We start from the raw sequence: 27,102 nt of genomic DNA on the forward strand, positions 1-27,102 counted from the left end.
AGAAAAAATGAGTTAAAAAGTAATCATTTAATTTTCTAATTACATTTTCAAGTAATCGTAAATAAATCAATTTCTTTAAAAAAAAAGATCTGAAATCAAAATTACTTTAATAATTAAAATGGTGAAAATAAAATGCTTGAATTTTTTTCCCTAGAGATGAGGTTTAGTCTACAATGGCTAGCACTGTTTATTTATTCCCTTTGGGAATGTTTAAAATCATGTCCATTAACCATGAAAAAGGACAATCCTGCTAATACTTCATTTCCAACATTAATTGCTTTTAGGTAAATTATAAAAAAAAATCACCTACTGTGCTTACATTTTTAGAAATTTATTTAAGGGTTACTCTGAGTTTGACTTTGGTTTTTTAATCTGCTATCCTAAATTTTGAATTTACCTGATGCAAAATCTTCAGGCCAGGTGGATGCACACTAGCACACTAGTTGAATACATTTATAATGCTACATGTATTAATGATATCAAAGTGTAAAGAAAAAGCTTGTAAATTAGTTATGGTATTAGAATTACGAGAAGCGTCAACAAGAGGCTCATGGGCCTTATCGGTAACATGAGTAACTGCTGTGTGGCTTTTGCAATATACATTCATGTGTAAATTACAATTACATGGATAATGTAATCTTTTTTTTAGCTGTATGATCCAGTGGATTTATCTCTTATGTTTAGTTAGGTTTGACCTACCTTAGCCTTTTTAAGATTTTGGCTAAAATCACTCATATGGAAATTAATGTGAGATCCAGCATCTAAAGCAAGCTGGTTAGTGTACACTCCTAGAACTATCATCCATGCAAATTTGATTTAGGTTGGACTTACAGTTACCTGGGAACGGACCTGCTCCAAACGCTTAAACCCAGTCAGACGGACATGTACACAAGCATAAATATACCGCGGCTGTTTTTACCAATAAACTTTCCATTTTCTAAATTTTTTTTTATAAAACTATATAAAAATGTGACACAATATACGGCGACATAATGGAACAAATGTAAAGTACAAAAAATATTCGGTCGAAATTACACCACTCTACCCTGCATGTATATAATCATTAGAGCCCTGCCCTGCCAGAACCCTGGGTGCATGAAAATTATAGTTTGGAACAGGGCACTCTTCCTAATCATAACTATGCACTTAAATCATCGGATAAATACCCAGGAGTAGAGGAGAAGTTTTAAGCTCACCGGAGTAAGCTTTTCTGATCGCATTTTGTCCGTCGTCTGTCTGTCCGTCCGTCCGTCTGTAAACTTTCACATTTTGAACTTCTTCTTCAAAACTACTGGGCCATTTTCAGCCAAGTTTGGCACAAAGCATCCTTATGGTAAAAAATATAAATTGCAGAAATGAAATGAAAAACCGATCTTTATTCAAAGCGGAGAAAACCTCGAAACTGTAGAAAACGGGGGTTCAAATCTTCTCAAGAACTACTACGTCAAATTCAACGTAAATGATGTAAAAATAAATGGTGCTCTCTCTTTCTTTTATTGCATTTTGCTTTTGTTTTAATTGATATAATTTTATATTGACTAACCGTATCTGAGAGTCAAGCCATATTTGAGTGTCAAGCTTCGAGTTAAGCAAGATACAGAGCTTTGCGCACAATGTAATGTTTATACACAGAGCAGAGGTCTGCTTTAGTTCGTTGACATTTTTAAATGCTGAATTGGAAATACGAAGTTTAAGAATTTCAAATTGAATGTATAGTCTGTCGTAAGTTATTGCTATCGTTTTTGATGATAATATTAAAATACTGTGGAATCATTAGACTTCGTGGTGGCTCAATTTTCGTGGAATTCGTTGGTACCTCTCATCCACGAAATAACATCCTCCACGAATTGATAAATTAGGGTAATAAAGTTATATTTCCCTTTGTAGATATATAAGAATACACGGAATTACGTCCCCACAAACCTGTAAAAATTTAAGCCATCCACGAAAATTGGCCCCCACGAAATTTAATGATTCAACAGAACACTGACTGTGGCAGTTGAAAAGAAAAATGTTCAAAATACTGAGTATTTTTATGATCATTTTTCAGTCATAAAAGTTCACAGGAACAAAATCAAATTTCTTACGGAGATTTATAATGGGAAATGTTTACATCTTTTAACCATTCAGAACTCACTCGGAATACTTCGCACAATTTTTTACCGTTATCATCTGGGCTTCATTATGACTGATGCAATGCAAAATCCCCATCGACTTTTTATTTTCGGTTGTGTATTGAAACCTGAAGCGGTAGAGGGGGCGTTTTGAAACAGAATATCTGGACATTTTTCATATTGGTTGATGAATGTATTTTGAGCATTAAGGTATTTACCATTATCGAAATATCAAACAAAAAGTAAAGGAAGCAAAAACTCGGGACAGAGTATAATTAACTCTTGTAAAAAAAAATGACTCAAACCAGGCTCTGTATTTAGGATTGCGACTGAAATTTTGGTTGATTATTAGAAATGCCTTGCTAAAAGGATGATATGCTGTAATTACATGTACTTTCTGGTGCCCCTTCTTATACGATGAATTATATAAAATCTACACTTTTGATAGTTTTTCAAAGACAAGTAAAAAAGACAAAAATGACGTCTTTAAAACAGTTTTCATAGTTTTCTGACACATGATTATTATGAGAATAAAAGCATTATCGTTGTTCATAAAAAAATTATATATCTTTGTATCAATTTGTTGTCTTTTAATAAAGATGAAAATAATGGGTGGGCGTAATGACAATAGACCGATGTGCATGGCAATATATTGATTAAAATTATAGCTCTTTAACATATCGTGTCATATTTTTCAGTTAAAGCTATTCATCAGTCAAGTGAGTAAGGTTATGAAACGTCATACGAAATAAATTCACCCCAGGTAAACGACAATCGTTTATAATGGAGAAGACCAATTAAAATGTTTAATGTTTTTAATTTGTGGGCATTGTGGTACAATTTTCTTTTTTCACATATAGGAATTGGTTAACAATTGAATAGAATACTTAGTAAGTAGTTGAGGGAGAAAAGGTACCTTAATGCTCTCATGTATTTTAATTTTGATCGCTTTATAAAGTGGTGGTTGGTGGGGGGAGGCTTTATAAAGGGAGCTGGAAGTTGACCGTGAACCCCCACCAATAATTTAGTAAAATATAATTCATATGGTTCGGATACTTATTTTTCATTTATATACCGAGGGGCCATATGGCACAATATCATTTGAACGCCCATATAAAGCCAGTGTTGCTCAGATGAGCGATGTGGCCTCTTGTTTGAAGAATTTATGCATTTTCAATTCAAAATCATTAGAGCCCCATCCTAACACCAGATCCCCTGACCAGGGCCCATGAACTTAACAATTTTGAAAGAGGCAATATTCATCGTCATGACTATGTATTCAGTTTATTCGCTAAATAACCAGTAGCAGAGTAAAAGATATTTAAAGAAACAATGCATTTTCTCTATATAACCATTAGAGCCCCACCCTTAAACCAGAACCCCTGACCATGCGACCATGAATTTCTTAATCTGGTAGAGCAGTTTGACTGCTTGATGTCCAGGAGTAAAAAAGATTTTTGAAAGATTGGATTAATCATTGATTTTATTTGGTTTTAGCCACCACCGCGGGGGGGGGGGGGCCTTAAAGTTCACAATTTTTACTCCTTTTTTACTCATCGATACCATATGCCACATTTTGTTGAAATTTTGTCAGCGGTTCTAGATAAGATGCTAAAATTGTTCAAAAGTTTCCGACTGACAAACGACGTACGACAAACGTTGAACAATGACGCACTAGAAAGAACAGATAGCAATAGGTCAGTGACTCAGGTGACCTTAAAGTGCATATTTTTTTTATTGAACATTTAACTTGGAAAATTTTGGATTTTGACTTTTTAAAAAAAGATTTGGATTTTTATACAAAAATTATTTCAAAGCCAACAGAATCTGACTTTTATTTCGCACTTGCACTTTGCTATAACGGAGAATAAATGGTTACAATACAGATTGAGTCAATGGTGCAGATCAGACGGTGTGGACATCTCATCTGCAATAAATGTTTTGCAAAACTTCAAGAAGATCAAAACAATTTAGCAATGTCATCGTGCCCATCAGACCGATGCACTGAACTTATTTTCTTGCCGCCAAAATTCGGTTCTAAGGACTATGATAATCAACAAAACGTAAATCTATCTATCTATCTATCTATCTATCTATCTATCTATCTATCTATCTATCTATTCTATCTATCTATCTATCTATCTATCTATCTATCTATCTATCTATCTATCTATCTATCTATCTATCTATCTATCTATTTTCAGGACAATGAAATAAAGGCAGAAGGTGCAGATAGTGGTATGTACATATTAACACACAAGCATATGCCATAGATTACAGAAAAGGGAATATGTTTAAAAACGACTTTTACTCAGAATGAAAGAAAATCCAATGATGGTAATGAAATGTCATTGACTGTTCAGTTCAGAACTTCGATTGAAGTGTTATTTTTCACTTTCAAAAAAGTAGGTCAATGGTCAACTTTTTGAGTTAGGTGGAATAACAAATTATCGAAAAATGGCTGACCTCTGATCGGAACGACATTTCGTTTTTTTAAAAGGATTTGATCGACGACGACAATATGTAACTTACTCCATATCTGAGTGGATAAAGTTTCGGGCTTGTAATCCGTACACCCCGAGTTCGAATCCACCAGGGGCTTTTGTTGTTACTTAATGCATTGACTTTTTAGATATTCATTTTTTTATCCACAAACTGCAAAATTTTCACTTATTTGACACATGTTCAGTGTATTAATCATTGTATCTTTCATAACTAAATAATTTACTGTTAATTTAAGTGACTTTTTCCAGGTGTGTTATTCCATCCTAAAGTCCATTGAATATTCTTTTTAAGAGTTTGCAAAATTTACCTCATAACTATAAATTATGATTGGAATTATCTGAATTATGAGTTTTTAATCGATAAAGAAATTATTTGAAAAAATTGTAATGCATTTCAAGAAGGGTAATGTAACTAAGTAGAATTAAAGAAATGTTTTTTGAACCACGATTGTTAAATATGCTATGATTACTTATTTGATTTTCCTAAATAAGACAAACGAGATCGATATCATTTTTGTACAATAATTAACAACATTAGGCATCTATAATCAATGCAATGATAGGAGAGCATCTATATAGGACAGTGTTAATTATAATGATGTGAAAGACTGTTGGAGAAATTGGAAATATTATAAAGTAATAAGGAATCATTCTTTGAATATTGTGAGCTGATAACTTTGGTCGAACCGTGGTCAAATCTATCATCTGCATAAAGCCCTTCCTATTGGATTTGACCACGCCCAGACAAAAATTATCACCTAATAGAATGATTCCTTATCCATTAAAAAAATCATCGTTGGAAACAATAAGCCCGTCTCGCATATGCTTACTTATCGCCTATAATTGAATGCGAGACTGGTCGTGGATTTCCGATGATGATTTATAAAGTATTCTCAGTAAAACTGTACATCTTTAGTTTGCATTAGCAATACATGTTTGATTTATTAAAGTAAAAAAAAAAACTACACTACATAGTCGTTGTTGATAAGAGTGGTTGAAGGCTGAGACATACCGAATATATGCAGAGCAGTATTAATACAAGTTCAAATATTTCAAAAGATCTTTTTTAAATCATTAAAATTTTTGAATCAATATTAAGTTTGGAAGTTCACCTCACGGGAGACGATTCTACACTTTTTAAATTAGTCGGAAGGAACACAAAAGAAGCAGCCATATCCTTATTAAAGTGCTACTGCCAACATACAAATTAAATTCTCGCATAATTCTATTACTAAAGAATTTGCGATCAAATTTTGAAATTATTTCACGAATTAAAACGCATGTAATTAACGGATTCGAAAAGTTTAAGAAATATTTTCACAGCGTAAAAATCTACTCTGATATATCGCATTTGATTTCATGGAAAAATCTGATTCTTTATGACATTTTCATGTAAATTTCCTTGAATAAAACAACAAAAGTATATACCTGTACGAATGAAAAAAAACTGGTTTATTTTTTGAGCGCAACAAATTTTGTCTTCTTGTTCAATTAACCCAAATCCACATGTATGTACTTTTTGAGCTATTTTACGTAAAATAAAAAAAACCCAGTCATAACATGCCATGGATTTATAGATTTTTATATGATTATATTCATCTGAAATCAGTTACGTATATAATTCAAAATTTCTTAAACTTGACAGGTTTGTGAATGCAGTCATTATATATTATACTTTTGATATCAAGTCGATATAATTACCGATTTATAAATAAACAGTTCAATTGCAAGTTTATCGATAAAAATAAATACTACATGTACGACATTTACAATTAATAACATGCATATTGACGTACAATTCATCTTCATAGATGTTGTGTTCTCATCTTTTCTTTTTTATACAAGAAACAAATTTCGATGATACTGAAGTCAATGTTTATGTGTGTTGGTTACAATGTACAGTGTACAGCAAGAAAAAAACCCCTCCGAGAATCGCGATATTTCTTAAAACTTCAGAATACTGATGCAACTGTATCCACTCGAGAGAGAGAGAGAGAGAGAGAGAGAGAGAGAGAGAGAAGAGAGAGAGAGAGAGAGTTTGTCGTATTTGATACACTTAATTAGGTGTGTACGAGTATATTTTAAACAATAAATATAAACCAAAGGTAGCGATCAAAGCCGAAAAAATCAACGTAACCCGCATTCTGTAATGTGGTTATCTTTATAGCTCGCATGTATTACCGAAGAAAGCATTTTTTTGTTTATATTTACATCTTTCTTTTGATAAATTAATGAATTGAATCCGTTTGTCCACATTTTTGTAGTCGTAACTTTTCAGTGAGACAGTCAAAGCCGATTTTTTTTTTAATTTCAATTTTTTTCAATTTTATACGAATTAAGTTTATAACATATAAAAAAGAAGAAAAATCAGGAGAATAATTTTACACCAGATAACTTCCGAGTTTCAAAAACAGCTATTGATTTTAAAATTGCTTCAGAACTATAAAGATGCTTAAAAAGTAATATCAGTAAATATGTGTTAAAATTCCGTGCAAAAGGTTGATCAAAAAGAATGAATATTTCTCTTTTTGAAAATAAACTCGTGTATGTCATTTTAACAATGCCCCAAAATTGTGGAAACATAGGCATCGAATTTGACCATCTTTATCTATGTTTGATACATGTTTGCTTATTTACTTCTTAGTAGCTTAAATAACTCTGATGTATTTAATGGTTGGGGAGAAGTTTGATATTTGTTTTCTTTAAATATCCTTTATCTATCTATCTATGTTGTTGTTGTTATTGTTTCTTAGTAGCTTAAATAACTCTGATGTATTTAATGGTTGGGGAGAAGTTTGATATTTGTTTTCTTTAAATATCCTTTATCTATCTATCTATGTTGTTGTTGTTGTTATTGTTTTTTTTTTGGGGGGGGGGGGGGGGTTGGGGGTTGGGGTTGGGGTTATTGCATGTGGAGTCATCTGTATTAGCTGCAGAACTTTAACTATATCTGGATATTCAAAATGTTTGTAAGAAATCTAGAATTGTAGAAAATTATTCATTAATTCTACTTCAATCAATTAAAGACGATGAAAAGAAGTATAGGAGAAAAAAAATAATCAAAATCAAAATTTGACGTTCCTGACGTCGTGACGTTTTCGACGAGCTACGTCAAAGTCGTGTTAATATGTCGTACTAAAATCGTCATAAAATGCTGAAAACATACAAGATCTTGGTAATCTTTGTATATTTGTGTTCAGAGAGAGTTGACTAATTGAAATTGACAAAGAAAATGAGTTTGTGAAATTTTGACACACACACACACACACACACACACACACACACACACACACATATATATATATATATATATATATATATATATATATATATATATATATATATATATGGTTTTAAGACAGTCTTATAATAAACTGAACTCTGCTCACTTAGTGTTATATATAGCCTTTCGTCGACGTCGCTAATATTATGAAGGTTTATTGTACATCAATATTTTTGGTTTATAGAAATTATAACTTAACACAAACCGCAATCAGTGAAAATCAGAAAAACGCTTAAAAACGTTTTAGCCGTTGGTTTACATAATTATATCAGTAAATACAAGTAAAAATTTAATAGAATTGTTATTTCACAAATTTTATAAATCCATGAAATGCATGAAATTTCATAACGACAGAGACATACATAAACTGTCGTTACATATAAGCTATTTAAGCCTAAAATGCCGTTTCTTCGGATACATATTCTAATAATGCTGACATGAGGTTTCATTGTTGCGACAATTACATGTAAGATGATACAAAATTACCTTACCTTTCCTTACAAATTGATCTTTTTTTTTTTTTTGAATTGTCAATTATAGATCGTCATGTGGCATTTATTAAAAATGATATCTAAACATGGGTTTTAGCAACAAAAAGTAATGTTTCCCGGAACTTCACAAACTAGTCTTGCATCTCATTCTGTAACTGTTAAAAATGCAAATCAAATCGATGTTTAATTTGAATTGTAACGTTTTCCGTGTTCGAAGATTCGGTTGCTCTGCCTGAGCAATTATAATACAAATCAATTTTCTCAATCAAAGATTTAAATTAGTCATAAATACAATTCGCTTCTTTCTACTAAAACGTACGCGCTTCCTCAACAGGTATTATTCTGTTATTAGCAGACACAACACATACAATAAAACCTCGAAAGCCTTATGCAGGCACGTAAGCTGTTTATTTGTGTTCTAGGTTTCAACCTATTTATCGCTTCGTTCTTAGCCTCTTCTCACCTCGGCTGTCTGTTTAGAACTCCAACTAAAAGCTCAGAAACTCTACTAATATACCTTAAGTCACGTGCTACTTGCGGATCTAGAAACAGAAAGTAGTACTCTAGTGTGAGAAGCGAATATGATTTTGATTCCGACTTTCGTTTCAGATTGATCCAAATTGTATTAATTCTATTTCAAGCACAACATATATTTCATGCTTAAATTTTGTTTTATATTCATCTAACATTTTCTATACTAATTTGTTAATTTTGCTTACAATTTGTAAAAGTCATTTTGATCTGTTTTAGCAGCATCAACGGAAAAGTCTTCAATAACAAGGGTTGAAAACACCAAGCGACAGACGAGTGCCAGTTATTCTGAATCACAGAAGTTTACATTCCTAAACTTAGAAAAAAATGAACATGAGGTAGACAATTTTTTGACTTGTTAGTACGCTTTTTGTTTATTACGCAACATATTTATACTGTCGACAATTGTTAAAAAAAATTAGCTATCGTGCTTGTTTTGCATATCAATCTATTTAGATTGAATTAGACGATTGCACATTTTTCACAATCTAGGTGGAAACAAATGGATTACCGAACTTGGGGTTAACATGCTACAGAAACAGTGTTTATCAGGTAAACAAAATCTAACATCTCTCTCTCTCTCTCTGGTTGGCAAAATAGCAGCTGCATATGATAATGAAAATGTGGTATATTCCAGATTCTTGCCGGGAGTCCTGGGTTCTTTTCGAAATTAAAAAGCAGTAATAAAGACGTCGTGAGTTTATTTCTTAGAACTGTACAAGATTTAATTTTCTAAAACATTTCTTGATAATGTAATGTATACAAATTAGCATTTTTATGTCAAACAATATCAATCTAGACTGAAGACTGGACATTTACGCTGTGTGAAATTCTTTGGCACATTATTTCGAAACGTTCCTCAAAAACTCACACCGAGGAATATTTGTTACGTATGCAGCAAGAGTTTTCAGCAATGTAAGTCGATTACCGGGATTATTGCATTTTCCATCTGAGAATTAACAATTGATATACTAGTAATCAAACTTGTAATCAAACTAAATATTTCATATTACAGTGATAACTCATTCAGAGAGCATGGACAAAATGACAGTCTCTCATTTTTGACAAGTCTTCTTAATAACATCACCGCAGAAATCGAGCATAAAAGAAAACAATGTAAGATGTTGATTTTTAACGTAATGCTTTCTTTTAGAAATTAATCATTTCTCAACTGTTTTATAATTTTAAAATTGTTACAATTACTGATTATAGATGACTTAATTTAATCAATTCGTTTTACGACTTTTTTTTTCATTGGGCGTTGGCTTTCTAATTAGCGATATTCTATATAGATTCCATGTCCCTTCAAGATCCAACAGATATCTTTCGAGGACAAATACATGATAAGTATACCTGCTGTAAATGCAAAAAGGTAAAATATCCCTCTATCTTCACGTATATATCTAGATATGTCAACGAATTCATACAAAGTTGACATTAGTATAACTTAAAATGTCATAATTGCTTTAAAAGTATTATCGTACTTTTTTTGGTTCAATTAGATGATTTCCTGTGTTTCAATTTAAAAAGAAATATTGCACAAGTTTTACATTAGCAAAATTAAAAAAGATCTGATTAAACAAATTACCAAAAGAATTATTTCGTCAAAGATATTGAAACTCAGGAAAGTAAAATTGTTTGGTGCTTTAAAAAAATATACATAATGAAGACGATCATGTATGTATAGGTTGCCAGAGTATTATCCAAGTATAGAAATGTTAAGGAGGTGGGCACCTGAAAAGTAATAATGTCAATCCTCCGAAATCCACTTGGATATAAAGATGGGAACCTAAAATGTTCATTTATTTTATTTTGACCCATGTCACATGCCATTTTTTTGTAAATATATGGCCCCACACAGATATGATAATTTTCCTGAAATTTTTGTTTAAATTTGACATGGAAATTGATAACTTGAAGAAATCAAACAAATATCTATAGTTTGAAGTATTATTTAGTTATAATCTTAATACAGTATGAAGTTGAGCACATGTAGCGACTATAGATGGAAAATCTATGTCAAAGTTTAAAAATTCTTGCTTTTACTGTTGGTTTCAAAGGCCAGTACATACTGAAGAAAACAACAGATGTTACAAAATTTTGGAGTAATCAAATTATAACGCGAATAAAAAAAAATATAGTAATGTCATCTTCCAAAACTTTGCACACAAAAAGACATACATTTAATGTTTCATTAAAAAGTAAAAAAATTATTTACTTCAATAATTGGAATCAAACTTCGCCTTTACCAAGTTAAGTCTCGTTTAATTTCCTAATTTTATCAAAACATGGAATTTCTATGCATGCAACTTTAATGAATAACCTTAAAAATTTGAAATTGCAGTACTAAAGATGTTTATTTTTATTTTAAAGACTGAATACGCTGGATTAAGTGATTTTCTATCTTTACCACTACCAACAATAAACGACAAGGTAATGTGGGGCACAGTTGTTTTACAAATGTACTAGGATATGTGAAATATTTGATTATTGACGAGGGTGTTTGCTTTTAAAAATCTTTTGTGTTTTTCTTTCATTTAAGAATCCAAAGATTGGACAATGTTTGTACAAGTTTTTTGAAGCTGAAACTTTGAAAGGTGCTGTAACATGCCATCACTGCAGTAAGTACAATATCAGTTCTTCGTTTTTGCATTATTTTTATTTATTTGTTTAACCTATATGTAATGTTATTTACTCTTTATTTTAATTTGAAGGAATTATTATCACTTAAGAGTTGTCATTTATTTGTTACATGTAATTGCTGAATTGAAGGGTTTGGTAGAGAAATGAGTTCGAAACTTAAGAAGGATATTTTTTGTCCATTGATTAATGACCTTTAAGTCTTGCTTTGGCGTTCAGGAAATTAAAGCTTTAAGAATGTATAATTAGATAATTTTAGACGCTAATTTTGAATTTTCTACCTTCTACATTAATGCACACTTGTTATATTGAAAAGAAATCAAAATCTTAATTTTTCAAAATGTGACCCCCTTACCAATACCGAGGCAACAGGATGGGTTTAAGTTCAACATTGAACTATAGGAAGAAACGTTTTTATGTCATCTTCTCAAGAACTTCAATGCTACAATTTGTTACATTACTATCCAAGCAACATCTTATCTTTATATCCACATCTGAAGATCACTGTGTCCTTCTCTTAGTATTTTACACTTATTTATTTACATTTTCAACTGTCTGTGTGATAAAAATAACAATGAATTTTGAACCCTAAAAACCAATAACTTCATAAAACATGAGTGAGACAAAATGGGCGTGTCATAAATATAAAAGCATAACCGAAAAACGGTATTGGCTGCGCCGCGTAGTACTACATTGCATGTGCTATATAAAACATAGTGGTTTTAAAATAATGTTGCTAAATGTTTTGAAGTGTACCAATTTGAAATAATATAAATACAAGTAATAAGGAATCATTTTATGAATATTATGAGGTGATAATTTCGGCCTGAGCGTGGTCAAATCTATAATAAAGCCCTTCGGGCTTTATTGCCTATCCCGTTAGCATATACGTTCCTGCTTATGGTTATTGCGTTTAAAGGTTCAAAAGGTTCAAAGCGATTTGTTTTATTTAATTTCTTCGGTCCACAATATTCACGACAGCGATACCTGGTTTTATGGCATGAAAGCTTTCATTTAAATCGGCGACTTTCTTACTCCCGGTCCTTACAAAACGCTTTGAATAAAACATTCCGTGCTATTCCTATGTTATAACTTAATTCGTATTTAATGACATCGTTAATCATGTTCCGACATTCGGTAGTCAACATGTTTTTAAGTTGTATTAATGCCGTAGTGTGTATATAACCCGTTGTTTAATTCGATTAAAATATAAATATGCAAGAGGCGCAACTCAAGTTGATCGCTAGATAGCGCCACCACATCACCGAGTTTTCGTAATGAAATCCGCCAAGGGTTTACGGGGAGCAAAGTGGACCGAAAACCCCTGGCTATCGAAGATGTGACTAAACTTTTAATGCTAAATATTGTCATACTTGCAAACACTAAAAAAATGAATGAAAAAAGTGAGGAAGCTCACGTACCCCATGCTCTCTTATTACTTGACAGTGCTACTTATTATGAATGGCAGAGTGCGCATTAGGAAAAAAAGAGTAAATTGTCATAACTAACGGAACATTTTTACATTAAAATTTCTGCTTGTATGCACATATATAATTTTATCTTTAATAACAATAAAATCTCAATCTTATAGGGTCAAAACTCCAAGAAATATAATGGAATCAGAATTTCATGATGATATGTAAATCTAAACATTGTGTCCAAAATACCTAGTTTTAAGAAATTCTGTGAAGCTCTTAAAAAGGAGTTCCGCTGACAAACTGTTCATTACGTATTATTGTAAGTGATGTGTAGCATTAAGAAATAAATATTGTATAAATAGTACCTGTTTGGGAAGATAACTGTTGAAATTGAAACCCCTCGAAAACCATTGTCATCCTCCGCTTCGCGTCGGTTGACAATGGTTTTCTCGTTACCCTCCCAAACAGGCACTATTTATTTTATTTTACTGAATGTCTTATTTTTAAAGAAAATATACTGTTTTTATATAGAAATGAAGTGAATTCTACAGCGAACTGTACGCGTATAATTTACGCACATGTGACATTCCGTTGTGTTACCCGTTGGAAAGTGTGTTGCTTACGCTGAGGGTAATAGAACGGATTACCAACTGCGTCTAAACCAATCAGATTTCTGTATTAAACATGAAAGTATAATAAAGTGATAATATTATATAGTCACTTATGTGATTTAAACATTATTAAAACAAAAAACATATTTTTGCCGATTATTTGTATTTCATTTTTTTTATAGAACACGATACCGTGTTAAAAGAATCAGTCATAAAAAAATTCCCAGACATCTTGGTACTACAGCTTGGTATGGTATTAGAGGTATGAGTATTCCGTATTTATGTAAAAATAATTTCTAGCAAATCAGTCATCATACATATATATGTTCCATGTAACAAGTTCATGTTTAAATCGAAATTTGTTTTTTGACGTTAAAAATAAGAAATTACCATTTTTTCTTAAAATAACGTAATTAAGACATCAAAGATAACAATAAATGTGTTATGGTCAGTTTTGAATCTACTTTATTAATATAGCAACAGAAGCATTTTTCAAAAGTTCAGCGTTCCCCAAAATTTTGGGAAAATTTCAAAGGACTGAAAAACAACATCCATCGAAATGTAAGTAGGGAATTTAACAAAGAAAATTTTAAAAATATGTAAGTAAGTAATCTTATGTCGAATGCTATAAAATTTGTTCCCCTTGCACCAAATAGAGTGACGGGAAAAATTAACAATGTACTTAGTTCATGTTTCACACAAAAAATGAAATTCTTTTTAAGTTTTGTACTTTTATGCTAATTGCTTACATTTATGATATATCATATTTATGATATGATGACTCCAGAAAAAAATATTTTTTCTCAATTTTTACAGTCATTTGATATCAGCACTTTAAAAAAGTTATATTTATTTATTTATTGTCATCGTTGTCTTTGATTATTTATTTATGCATTTCTTAATGTCAAGTTCATCTTAGGGTTTAAAATTTAAGTAAATCAAACCCCCCCCCCCAAATATCTTTTTTAAGCTCACCCGAGCTGAAAGCTCAAGTGAGCCTTTCTGAACACATTTTGTTCGTCTGTCTGTAAACATTTTACTTTTTGAACTTCTTCTCTTAAACCGCTTGGCCAATTTCAACCAAATTTGCCACAAAGCATCCTTATGCAAAGGCAAATATAAATTGCAGAAATAAAAAGCCAGTTTGCTTTCAAAGCGGAGAAAACCCCGAAACTGTAAAAAAAAAAAGGGGGTTCATTTTGAAAAATCTTCTTCTTAGGAACTATTGAGTCAAATTCAACGTAAATTAGCATAAACCATCCTTATGGACAGGAGTATATAAATTGCAAAAATTAAGGGCTAATTTTGTTTTAAACTGGAGTTATTATGAAAATAATAATAAAGAAAAGGGGGGGGGGGGGGGGTAAGGGGATCAATCAGTTTATAACTTCGAGTTCGGTATTCCATTTTTCGAACACAAGAATCATTATTTAAAGGTATATGTGGCGTATTTGGAAACATTTTGTCATGAGCAAAAATATACATCATGCTTCTTTAAATTAGACGTTTCACAAACTTTAAGCCAATAATACATGTTCTGTCTTTTGTTATTTGTCTCTAAACTTTGCTACACGTCTGATGAATATTAATGTGATCCGTTATGTATAACGCCACTGTGCATCAGTGCAGGAAAACTCAGAGATTATTATTCCGATGTTTAATAATGTAGAACGATATGAATTGTTAAATATGTGTAAAGATTAAAATATGACACACGATTTTAGGATCATCGACACGATTGACTGAGTAAATATCCCATATCTCAGAAGAATGCATGTACTGAGAGTGTTTATTCATTCCTTATTCAAAAATACCTGTATACGAAAATAAACTTGTGATTTATAACTTAAAAAGTAAAGACAAGGAACACATGGAGCACGAACCTGACTAGCAAAACCCTACAACTTCATGGTGGAAATTTAATTTAATTCGGCTTTAATTCATATTCTATCAATCTTCATGGTCTCTGATGACGATCTTCCCTTTGTTCCTATCCTTGTCAGTCTGTTTCTTTTTTCTTTCATTGCCAAATCTGTCAAACTTAACGGTATACCTATCTTTCTTGTCGTCGCCATTGTTGATGGATGTCACGTGACCCATTTAAGGCGAGGTTATTCAAATCTTTTGTATTTTTTACCATGCCGATAAAAATAAAAACATAATTTTTGAATTCTTGTATCTTTGTTATGCAATTGACTTATAAAGCGTAATTTGTGTGAAAGTCCTATTTTTAGTAAAGAAATGAAGCAAATAATCAGATCTTGTTATTGTTATTAAGTTTAATACGCCACATATACCTTTAAAGCAGCCATGTTGGACGTATGCTAAACGGGTCGGTCTGACAAAAATGAATTTGTTTGATGTGCAACAGTTCGCGTGCGAAGGGATTGTTTGAAACATGTAAGATGGATTTGTGCCAATTTTGTGAATTAAATTTTAAATATTGAACAGGAAATACCAAGTCAAAAATCTTCAGCTGAATGTAATAAACTCATGTGAACAAAATATTACCAAACCTAGCAGAATTGTGAGATCTCTATCTTGCTTATAATTCTACGATTGACGCTGAAAATTTGGTTGATCATTAGAAATGTCTCTTTTAACGTTAAATACTCAAGTACAAACAAATTAAAAGTATGATATGCTGTAACTATTTTCTGGGGCCCCCTCCTTATATGTAAATTATATGAGATCTACATCAATTTTGATAGTTTTTCAGACACAAGTAAATAAAAACGACACTATTAAAACTGCTTCCATAGTTCGGACACATTTCTGTTACGGGGATAAAGGCGTTATCGCTATTTCTAAGAAATTGTTAGAGCAGAAAATCATCCTGGTTTGTAGCTATTTGTTGTTTTTGAACGAAGATGAAAATAATGGGTTTGCCTTACTATGCCTGTCAATGAATTGATAATAATAGCTTTTTAACATGTCATGTGACAACATTTTTCATTCAAGTATTCATCGATCAAGTGAGTAAGGTTATAAAAGGTCACACAAGTTCATGCCAGGTAAACAACAGTCGCTAAAAATTAGGAAAACCAATTAAAATTTTGAATATTTTTAATTTGAGGAATTGAGCGCATTTCCTTCTTTCACATATAGGAATTTTTAAAAATAAAATACAATAACTATTTTAATATGCTATATATATGTTATAGAGTATGCATAAAATAAGTGTAAAATTCGGATGCTTTACGATATTTATTTTTTGTAATTCTACTGAAGGGCCATATGGCACAGTATCCTTTGAACGCCAAAATAAAGTCATTGTTGCCCAGGTGAGCGATGTGGCCAAATGGGCCTCTTGTTTTAATATTGGACGTAGAAAATTTTCGTTTTCCTCTGATAACGACCAGCCGACGGCTGACAATAAAAATGCAAAGGGGCAAATCTTTTTACGTCACCCGAGTTACTAATATGACGGGTCACCCCTTGGTCTACTGTCCGTAGTCGTGCGATGTGCGTAGTCCGTTATAAATTAAGATTTTTTAAACTTCTCAATAACTAGATCTAGAGACAAAAGGCATTGCGTATATGTCCGAAATGGACGGTAACGGTTCCTAAATTTTTAAAACAGTTAAAAAAAGTATATGATATGTCTGTTTCAAAATATTGTGATGTTTTTGGTCTTTTTCAAATTTTGGAACAATGTAGTTAATGCATAAATACAAACCTTTAAAAAGACGTAAATTCATGACGCAGCGATGTCACGTATATATCATCCTACAAACATCAGTATCTTGTTAAGTGTTCAACGAAATTTCATCAAAATTTTACTTTAAATCAGAATTTTGATAAGAAAAGTTTTGATGTATGATTTTATACAATACAGCGCCAGCGTGAAACGTGGTGCATAGTGTGACATTACTTTTGGATCAACTCTTGTATTCTCAGCTTAAAAAAAAATCGGTTTTATGAAGTTCATGCTGTCACTGCACGATCTACTACAGTGTACGGTTTGTGCATGTGCGATAATATAACAGGGAATATTTAAACATTTAAAAAAAAAATTTGTGACTGGATTTCCCTCATTGGATATCCCTTACCAATGCAGCGGTTGCCATACTTAAAAAAAAACCTTTTCTACAATATATTTCCGTCTAATGTAATGTGTTTGGGTGAATAAAATACCTGAATGCGGCGAAGCACGAATAGTGCTTTTGGTCTTATATAAGGGTTGGGTAGCGATGAGCGTCACAACCTATACTTATAAATTAAGGGATTTTGCAATTAAACTACAAAATGCCTGCACCAGAGTACTTGCTAACCTTTGGTATTTCAACTCGTGTGAGATGATGTCCGTAAAGTATAATCGAATTTTATCTGATAAGTTATTATTATCCCCTCGCGCAACTTGTTGCGAAGGGGATATAGCATCGCTACCATGCGTGTGTGTGTTCGTATGTATGTATGTGTGTTCGTATGTATGTCTGTCTGTCTGTCTGTCTGTCTGTCTGTATGTATGTACTCCATTTCAATTTTCTAGTAAATTAAAAAAAAAACCTTCCAATAGAATTTCCTCAACCTTTGCACAAATATGCTTCATTGTAAAAGATTAAAACAAATGCAATGTCATATTAATTGGTCAAATTTTTATGCAAAAACTTAGATTACACCATTGAAAAGGAGGGGGCATACATTATGACCAAATTCGTTCAAAACTAAAAATATTTAACATATATTGCACATTTCTGTAAAATAACAAATAAAAAATGAATATGCCTTTCCAAAACATTAATACTATTACAAATTATTATTTCTTTAAATCAATGTTATAATCAATTTTGTATACGAGTTATCAATCGAATTTCTGGGGAAAAGTTAACAAACACCCAGAGCAAAAGTAGCGTGACAGAACATTGTTACGGTGAGTTCATAGAGTTAATAGCTTAATGTTTGTTTGAATGTTTGTTATTATCCCCTCGCGCAACTTGTTGCGAAGGGGATATAGCATCGCTGCTGTGCGTGTATGTGTGTGTGTTCAGCTTTGAAGCAAGTTTAAAGAAAACCCTTGCACGGATATTTATCAAATTTCGTACAGGTATTTGGCAAAAGGATAAAGCCTGATAATTTTCAAGTCAATTAGTTGAGTACTTTTTAATATATCGTAAAAATAACACAGTTTTATACAGAAATTTTATGTACGACTTGACAATAACTACTTCCGCTTCACTTCTGTGAAACCAAAGTGAAAGTAAGCAGTTCAAATCAACAACTTGATATTTTTGGATTTAGATCTGGTACAGGTAAAGAAACAGTACTTATTGTAGTAATTGGGGGTTAGTAGAATGTGATCTCCTCATTTACATAACTATATATTCTTAAATAATGCATTCCCCACACAATAACTCATGTCGCGAGGTTATGCTCCGCTTAGCGGTGCCCTTGTTGTGAAATTAATCAAAAACTTACTTTCACTTTTAATAAACAAGTCCAGAATAGCAAAATTGAGAGTAAGATGGTGGACACGCTTTAGCGGATCCAAGTCAGGGATAGTCTCGATCAAAATATATACTTGCAATGAAAAAAAATTGAATGACGTATAGAGAGAATATTATTTCTGTGAGCCTATTTAGAGAATATATAAAAGATAAGATTTGGCAAATGTTGAATAAATAAAATAAGTCAATTCGTTTCTTTAGTGAGCGATTTTAGTTTTGATACTCATTCGCTTGCAAAGCACCACCTCTGGTGAAAGAATGGGATAGCACTTTTTAGAACGGAGTAACAAAGAACGCGGATTGATTTATTAACGAAAAGTATAGGACAGGTTCATCATGCATCGCGGGCAGATACCATGGATTGGACTTCGATAAATACAAAAAGTTAATATATAAAATAGAACAACTAATACGATTTTTGTATCAATGGAAAGAACTTTCCAGAATAGGGTGCCTAGAAACAGGTTGACTAATTGACATCATGGCGAAAGTGTAGGGGAGTTAACCATCGGGTTTGACCAGCTACTTTGAATCTGACATCTTTGGATTAAAATATGCATGCAAATGGATAATAATGCATAACCTAGCGTGTTATAATTTGGATTCATACATTTTCAAACCAAGACAAATTGATTGTACACCTTAAACATTAATGAACAGATAAATTTGTTCTACGTTTATACACTTCTCGGGACGTTGCGATTGATATACTGTATGGATAAATGATGTATTCATAAAACGGAAAAGTTTAATGGGGATGCCCCTACCCCTCCTGATTGTTTTTCTTTTATTTGAAATTCTTATTTGCGACAGTGATAGAAAGTGTATTGAAAATTGACCCAAAGAACCAAATTTAGAGAGAGATACACAAAGTACCTATTCATTGGTTTGAAATAAATACATGTAGTCTAGAAAAAAAAAGGTTTGGTTTTTTTTTCGAGTCAGCTGCAACAAACTAGATTGAGGCTACGTACATGTACATGTTTATATTATTCATTTCAGTTTAGATTTTCATCCCTGCCCGCCCCTCTAAATATCCAACATTACATTTGTTTTTATTTCAATTTTAAAGGAACAATTTTAAAGGAACAATTTTTACAAAGTAATTTCAAAAATGAAAAATACATGGTTCAACATATTAAGCACTATATTATAATAATGTGTAAAGTGTTAATTAAAAAAATAAGTAATTTGGCGGTAGTCGGAGATGAAAGGAAAATAATGCGTATTCATAAATGCATGTCAGTTTTAAACCTCATTTTAGTTTTAAATAACGTAGGAAGAATTTTCGGTTGTAAATATTTGTTCTGCAGTATGATAACAAAAAAAAAATGTTTTGGAAAATAAATTTTCTATTGCAACATGCTCAAAGGGCGTTGATAATAAACGTAAGATATGATGTATATATTATTACATGTCTCAATAACTATACAAAGAAATTTCAAAATGATACTTTGTTTACAGAAAATCGATATGAAGGAATTCTCCGAGTATACATTATTTGGAGTTATTGTCCACATCGGAGGGCTCTCAGGAGGACACTATTACACATATGTCAAAAGATTGGATGATGAGCAATGGGACCTTTGCGATGACAGTTACGTAAAAAGAGTTGATCTAAAAGACGTTATTTCCTGTAATGCATATGTTTTATTTTATCACAAATGCCCAAGAGACACGGTGTGTTAAATTGCAATGTTTAAAATTTTTTATAATTATTATGATATGAACACAATTTTAGAAAAGAGTACAATATGTTTTTTGTCTTTATGTATAAATTAAGTTTGATAAATATTTGTGAAATTTGATGTCAAATTTTCAACGGTAAATATTCATTGAATTTTACAAATCATCTCTTTGTCACGTGTTATAAAAGGAGAAAGATCTTTCCTCAAAATAAAAACGCCTTTAATGTCGCGAATAGATATAACAAAGTAAATCACATAAATATGTACTCTTAAATGATTCATTAACGTATCATTTAATATACAAAAATTGATACAATGTACGTATTTTTTCAGTTATAGATTTTGTATACTCCTTTTTGTTACGCACATAAACTAATATTTTAACTTTTACTTAAGTTTTTCTTTGTTAATAGTTTAATAACATTTCATATCTTTCATGTTTACTCTCGAGAAGAAAAAACGGTTGTTTCTGACATTTACTTGTAGAACTTATACAGTGGACAATCTATCAGAGAACAATGTGTTTTACCTATTCTGTATAAAATTTAAAATTGTAGCAGTATCAGTTATTTTCTTTTGTTCATTTAAACTTATATATGTAAATTTAAATATCCCATTCCCTCTTGTCGTAAAAAAATTCTTTAAAGCCGTTTTCTTTCGGATGTTGAATATTTAAGGTTTGCTTGAATTGTACTTTAGTACTTTGGTGTCTATATCCTGATTGTTATTCACAGAAATTAATGAAGCACTGAAAATTTTCATGCAAGATGTTAAAGTCATGTAATATATAATTCTTGTTGTAAATAAAATAGAATAGTTTGAATAATGGTTTTGATCGTTTCTTTTAACTCTAAAGTAAATTGTGTTGATTCTTAACAAACCAAAAGTTTAAACGATAATCCTTTAGTATTCAATTTTTTTACCGGAATGTTTTTTTTTATTAAAAAATGGGTGAATTATTAACCGCAAGTGGTCATTCACATTGATTTTTCATAACTAATTCCAATCAAGACTATTTGATTTATCATTGTCAAATTCCGATTTAAATACTATAGGTATCACGTCAAAGTTTGTAGCAAATTGTTAAACAATTGCAATAAGACTATTATTCCTCTCTCTCTCTCTCTCTCTCTCTCTCTCTCTCTCTCTCTCTCTCTCTCTAAAACACGTGCTTGAAATTTTAATCTTTTTGAAGTATTTTCAAAGACAACAGTAATTGGACAAAATAGTTTTTTACCTGTTATCAATCATCTTCACATGAAAGTTGTGAGATAGTAATCAGAGAATGTGGCTAGTAAATTGACCTGTTGAACATGCTAAACTTCTATATAGTTATGAACAGAATAATTTTTTATATATTATAATTAAAAGTTTTAAGTCAAAGAAAAATTGTTTTGGGGATTAAAAGTTATGAAATACGACTACATTATGCAATGCAGTCGGTTGCCATAGAAATCATCAAAGTCCTGCAAGTGTAGACAGATTTCTTATTTCTTTGAAAGACCATGATAGTTTACTTGACTTACAGACTATGATATATATAGATTATTACATCAGGCTCGAGGGCTAATGTAAAACGATCGACGGCTTATATAGGATGCGATATAAAAATTGCCATGTTATGATTTTTGGGAGTTGATTTTAATCAACTCTCCTATGCAGTTACTGAGACAAACCGAAAGTGAAACAGTGTTTGGACCTAAGCACAAATCATTGCTGCTGACAAGACTTAGTTCTTGAAAATAATTGATGAGTTCGATGTAATGTATGCTAAAGCATTGTTTTTCAAGGAAACTTATTTATAAATACCTTGAAAATAGTCAGATTTTAAATGGTACAAACAATTTTAACATTTTTTGTAGTCGTATGTATTCCTACGCCAGAGTTCAAAATAGTCTTGTTCAACTCGTTGCTTGGCTGTCTCCGTAAATCCTTGTCGGAGATTTACGATGTCAGTCAAGCGTTTGGTTGAACAAGACTATAGTTCAATATAGCTTGGATCCATACAATTTTCGAGAAATATTTCTATCACTGATACATAGTTTGATTGAATTAATTTTATCTTTAAATATTATCTAACATTATTCATATGGGGGTTTCTCGACATTCTTGTCGAAAAAGTCCAAAAATTCATATTATAAAAATGTGCGTAATTCAAACTAGAAACTACATGTACTTGTCATGCAAAATAACATATCAAATAAACATCGAAAAAATCAACTCCCGTCAGTTCTTCAGTACTTTGATTATATCATATTCATGTGATGAATTATTATTGTTAACAAATCGGCCCGTGTCTATATATTCCATCTCTGATAAACTTCCATGAAATTTTTGCGCCAGCTGTTTGTATACCAGGTTGACGTCGACGTAACTTTTTGACGTCATACTCTGAAATCGGAGTTGAACGACGCATACCGAACTCTACGTCATAATAGCCGAAGATTAACGGAAAGGGGTGTGATATAACATCCGAAGATTGCCGGAGAGGGGTGTGATATAAATCTTTTGTTTTCCCTTGGACTGAAATGTCACATTTTCATTGGTTTAAACATAGCACGTGATTGCCTCATATATCTCTATATTTGTTCTGTGAGAATTAATATTAGGCAATATGGCCGCCATTGGTCAACGCTTCGCTTACTCATTTCGACATTTCATAGTATTTAATACATAAACCGCATGCCGTAAGTTCTTTAAATATTTGGGGTAGTTGCCCTTTGAAATTCTCTAGAATTAGAATAGTTGCCCTTAGAATATTGACGTCACATTGTTTTTTCTAGAGCAGAACAAAATGGCAGCGTCGAAATTTGCTCAAATCTCTGCAGAGAAAAGGGAGAAAACATTTAAAAAGAATAGCAACAAAACATTGTAGGTAAACATGGGTGAAGCAAAGATTTTTAAAGAGTATTTGAAAGGTGAGATTGAAAATTTTGAAGAGTTTAAAAGAGTTAAATTGGACGAGATGTTAGGTATCTTGTACATGGCTGTGCCATGATCATCGCTATTTGTGAATAAATATGTCGCTTAATAGTCCTCGGGAAAACAAAACACTTATTAGGTTAGTTACTGACTCACTACGGAAATATATTGGGTTGATCAATCTCATAGACGGCTCGGCTTTGCCTCACCATCTATGAGATTGATCAACCCAATATATCTCCGTAGTGAGTCAGTAACTAACCAAATAAGTAATAATATCACACCCCTAGGGTTTATATCACACGGGTAGGCGAATTTTCTGTTTATATCGCACAGTCGATATAGCGACATATCTGCCTCCCAAAAATATATGCGCTTCTCAAAGTTACACTTAAGTCAGATAGATGTGTGTTATTGGGGGTTTTATTTATTGTTAATTGTGTGGAAATTGACTAAAAAAAACTTTTTATTAAATTTGTGTAGTATGAGGTTGTAATGCAACTTAATTTATTACAAGGTTAGCTACAGCCAGTGGAATACTAATTTTAGATGAACAATGGATACCAAATCTATCGAAATACAAGATTAATAGTTTCCGGAACTATAATAATATGCATGTGTACATGAAGGTTGCACTCTCATTTGTATGGCTGTAGGTGAGGAGGAAAAGATGTATCGATGTACATACAATGTATGACTGCACATACGGATTCCGGACCGTGGCTACAGACGATACTCATTGACAGTCGTTCAAAACATCTATGCGCAATTTGATTTAGAAACCGACCGGTTTTATAACTTTTTCGAATTTCTCTAAAACGGACTCTCTAATTACTTCCCAGAATTCCAATTTATGCAAGCGCAATTGAAGTTTTATTGAATTTAATTAGTCAACCCACTGACATAAAACTAAGGATTTTGCATATTATTTCAGAGAAGTAATATTCATTTCTGTAAGTAAGATAATTAAGGTTTTTTAATTTCGCGTTACATAGCGATATGAAACAGCATCATCTGGTGTAAAATTTAGATGCTCTTTTTTCCATAAATTCTCCCGCTGATCTTTTATAGCTGATTATTATTTTGAATGTCCAAGTCTACTCGTATCATTAAATAATATCAAACGACACACACTTCCGTATAGAAAAATTCAGAGATGCCATCAATTTTGACTAATTACTAAATTTTGACAGCACGGAACAATTTTAAATTTGCATATAGTCTTCAAAAATTTAGAAAGATTAAAATGCAGAAGTTATCTTAGAGAAAAATGTTACGTGTTTTGTAGGCGGTTTCGGTTTTTAAAAAAAATACAATTCCTGACATGAATCATGAGTACATACTGTTTATAACAATGCTTGCTACCCTTTGAAAATTTAACTCACCATTAAACATCTCATTGTTGAAAGAGTTTTTGATACGATTACACAAACTTTGTTCGACAAGTAGTTTTCGTGAAAATTTTTCTTCTTGTCTTTTTCAAAACACGTTTTTTATACAGGCTTTCAATTACAACACGTTTTTGTAACAAAAGCAGAAAGTTTAGTCAATATAATCGCTTGACACCAAATCATATATATTTTCAACTTGCAGCAACAACGAAAGACCTACTCATGGCTTTGCCACGAGCTCTGCTCTAGTTCATACCAATTTTTCTCTAGAGCTCTGCTCTAGGTTGTTTCACCGTTTATTTAGCCGCAAACTCAAGAAATGTTTCAGTTTTGATTACACTTAAAGGTTAATTTTTCTTCAATTAGATTAAACGATAGGGTGTCAATTAAGAATTCGTTCAGTTAATCAATAAAAGCAATGCCATTCTCAATTTTAAGCAATATCAGACATACGTCTTCCAATGGGCTAGAAGAAATCCACTCTCTTAATTTAATGTTTATGTTTAAATATTTACATCTACCAAGTATAATTTCTTCTATTTCTTGCGGAAACTTATAGTTAATTCATAGCTCTATAGTAACAGTCAGACTGAAATCTACACGCTTCGTTTATCGATTGGTCGACATCTACAGCGGCTGAAACTGACAAGAAATTGACAGGACTAAAATTGACACGCCCTGTTTATCGATTGGTCGAAGCCAACAGTGACCTAAGAAAAATCACGGACTGCATAAAATAATCATGATGATGTCAGACTCAAAGTCTCATAAGAGACGATTTGGCTGTTTCTTTTAGTTAATGTACTAATGTTCATCAACAGTAATTTAGTTAATTTTACGAACTTTTCACAATAAATTTATTAATTATTTTAAAAAAAATGTTAATATAAATAATGAGATGCTCTCTTTAATGATTGATGCGGGTTATGAAGGTAGCGATCATTACAGAAAAAATTTGCTTAACCCACTAACGCGGGATGGTAATTTTCTGCGATGTCGCTACCTTCACATCCCGATTGAATCACCAAATAATGCATTTTATTGTTTAACTAAGTCATATGGATAAAAATGTCTTGTATAAAATAATAAATTATTACTTTTTCCCTATGTTTCTAATTTGTTTTGTATTGCTGATAGCAGAAAAAGTGGAAATATTCGAAGACAACATCTCAAACAACAAACTCAAAGATATAAAGAATTACAGAAAACAACTCAGCAATTTGTATATCAGCCACAAACTCCAAGAAAAAAAAAACATTTTCCATACAACCAAAAAAATAAAGCAGCTGAACGCAAGATTTCAAGAAATAGAACATCTCGTAAGAATATAATCCAAACAGCCAATAATTAAACCATTGTATAGTGACTATCGATAATATAGCTGTAAAACGGGAAAAAATCTGGCGCATAGGTATTTTAGCGCAAACGCAAGTGCCAATACATTGGCGTCATTAAATTTAGCGCACGCACCTTTTTTTTTCAAAAAAATTAAATAAAACATGTTTCTGTTTGATCAACTGTTGGGCTAAAATTTAATTTTCATGGATTGTCAGCGTGGACGATCGCCACGCTTGATCACATTTTCACCTCGAAGCACTAAAATGGAAGTGACCCGGGGAGAAGCCCAATTTTAAAGGTGCTAATGATAGATGATAATAAGCAATACAATTGTATTGATTATTTTCTCGTTTTGACAGAGACAATTGCTGTTTATCTGTGTACGGTAATTGTGTATTGTAAACAAACAAAACTGACCGTTCATTACATGTATTACGTAATCGCACAATTCAGGAATAGGAGGACTGAAGTTAGTGTCTTGATCTTCAAGATAAACTATTATTTAATACATATGGGAAATCGTTGATGCACTACTAATTTTAGCGCTCAAGAGCAGTTGCGACACAGGCGCCAAAATTTGTGGTTTGTCATGATATTGTCTCGTTTTACAGTATATTTGCAATATATATACTAGTCTTCTGAATATTTTGAAAAGTTCGATCGTGTTCGTACAACTATTAACTAGGCCAAGCCATGATCTCAATTAATCAAATCCAATTTATTG

The 27,102-nt window shown here is 31.8% G+C and overlaps 1 pseudogene; it reads left to right on the forward strand.

The window, feature by feature from the left end:
- Positions 1-27,102, forward strand: part of LOC128185257 (ubiquitin carboxyl-terminal hydrolase 2-like) — a 118,986-nt pseudogene that overhangs the window by 43,633 nt on the left and 48,251 nt on the right.

The sequence above is a fragment of the Crassostrea angulata genome, chromosome 5 (assembly GCF_025612915.1).
Source record: "Crassostrea angulata isolate pt1a10 chromosome 5, ASM2561291v2, whole genome shotgun sequence".
In the NCBI taxonomy this organism is placed as follows: domain Eukaryota; kingdom Metazoa; phylum Mollusca; class Bivalvia; order Ostreida; family Ostreidae; genus Magallana; species Magallana angulata.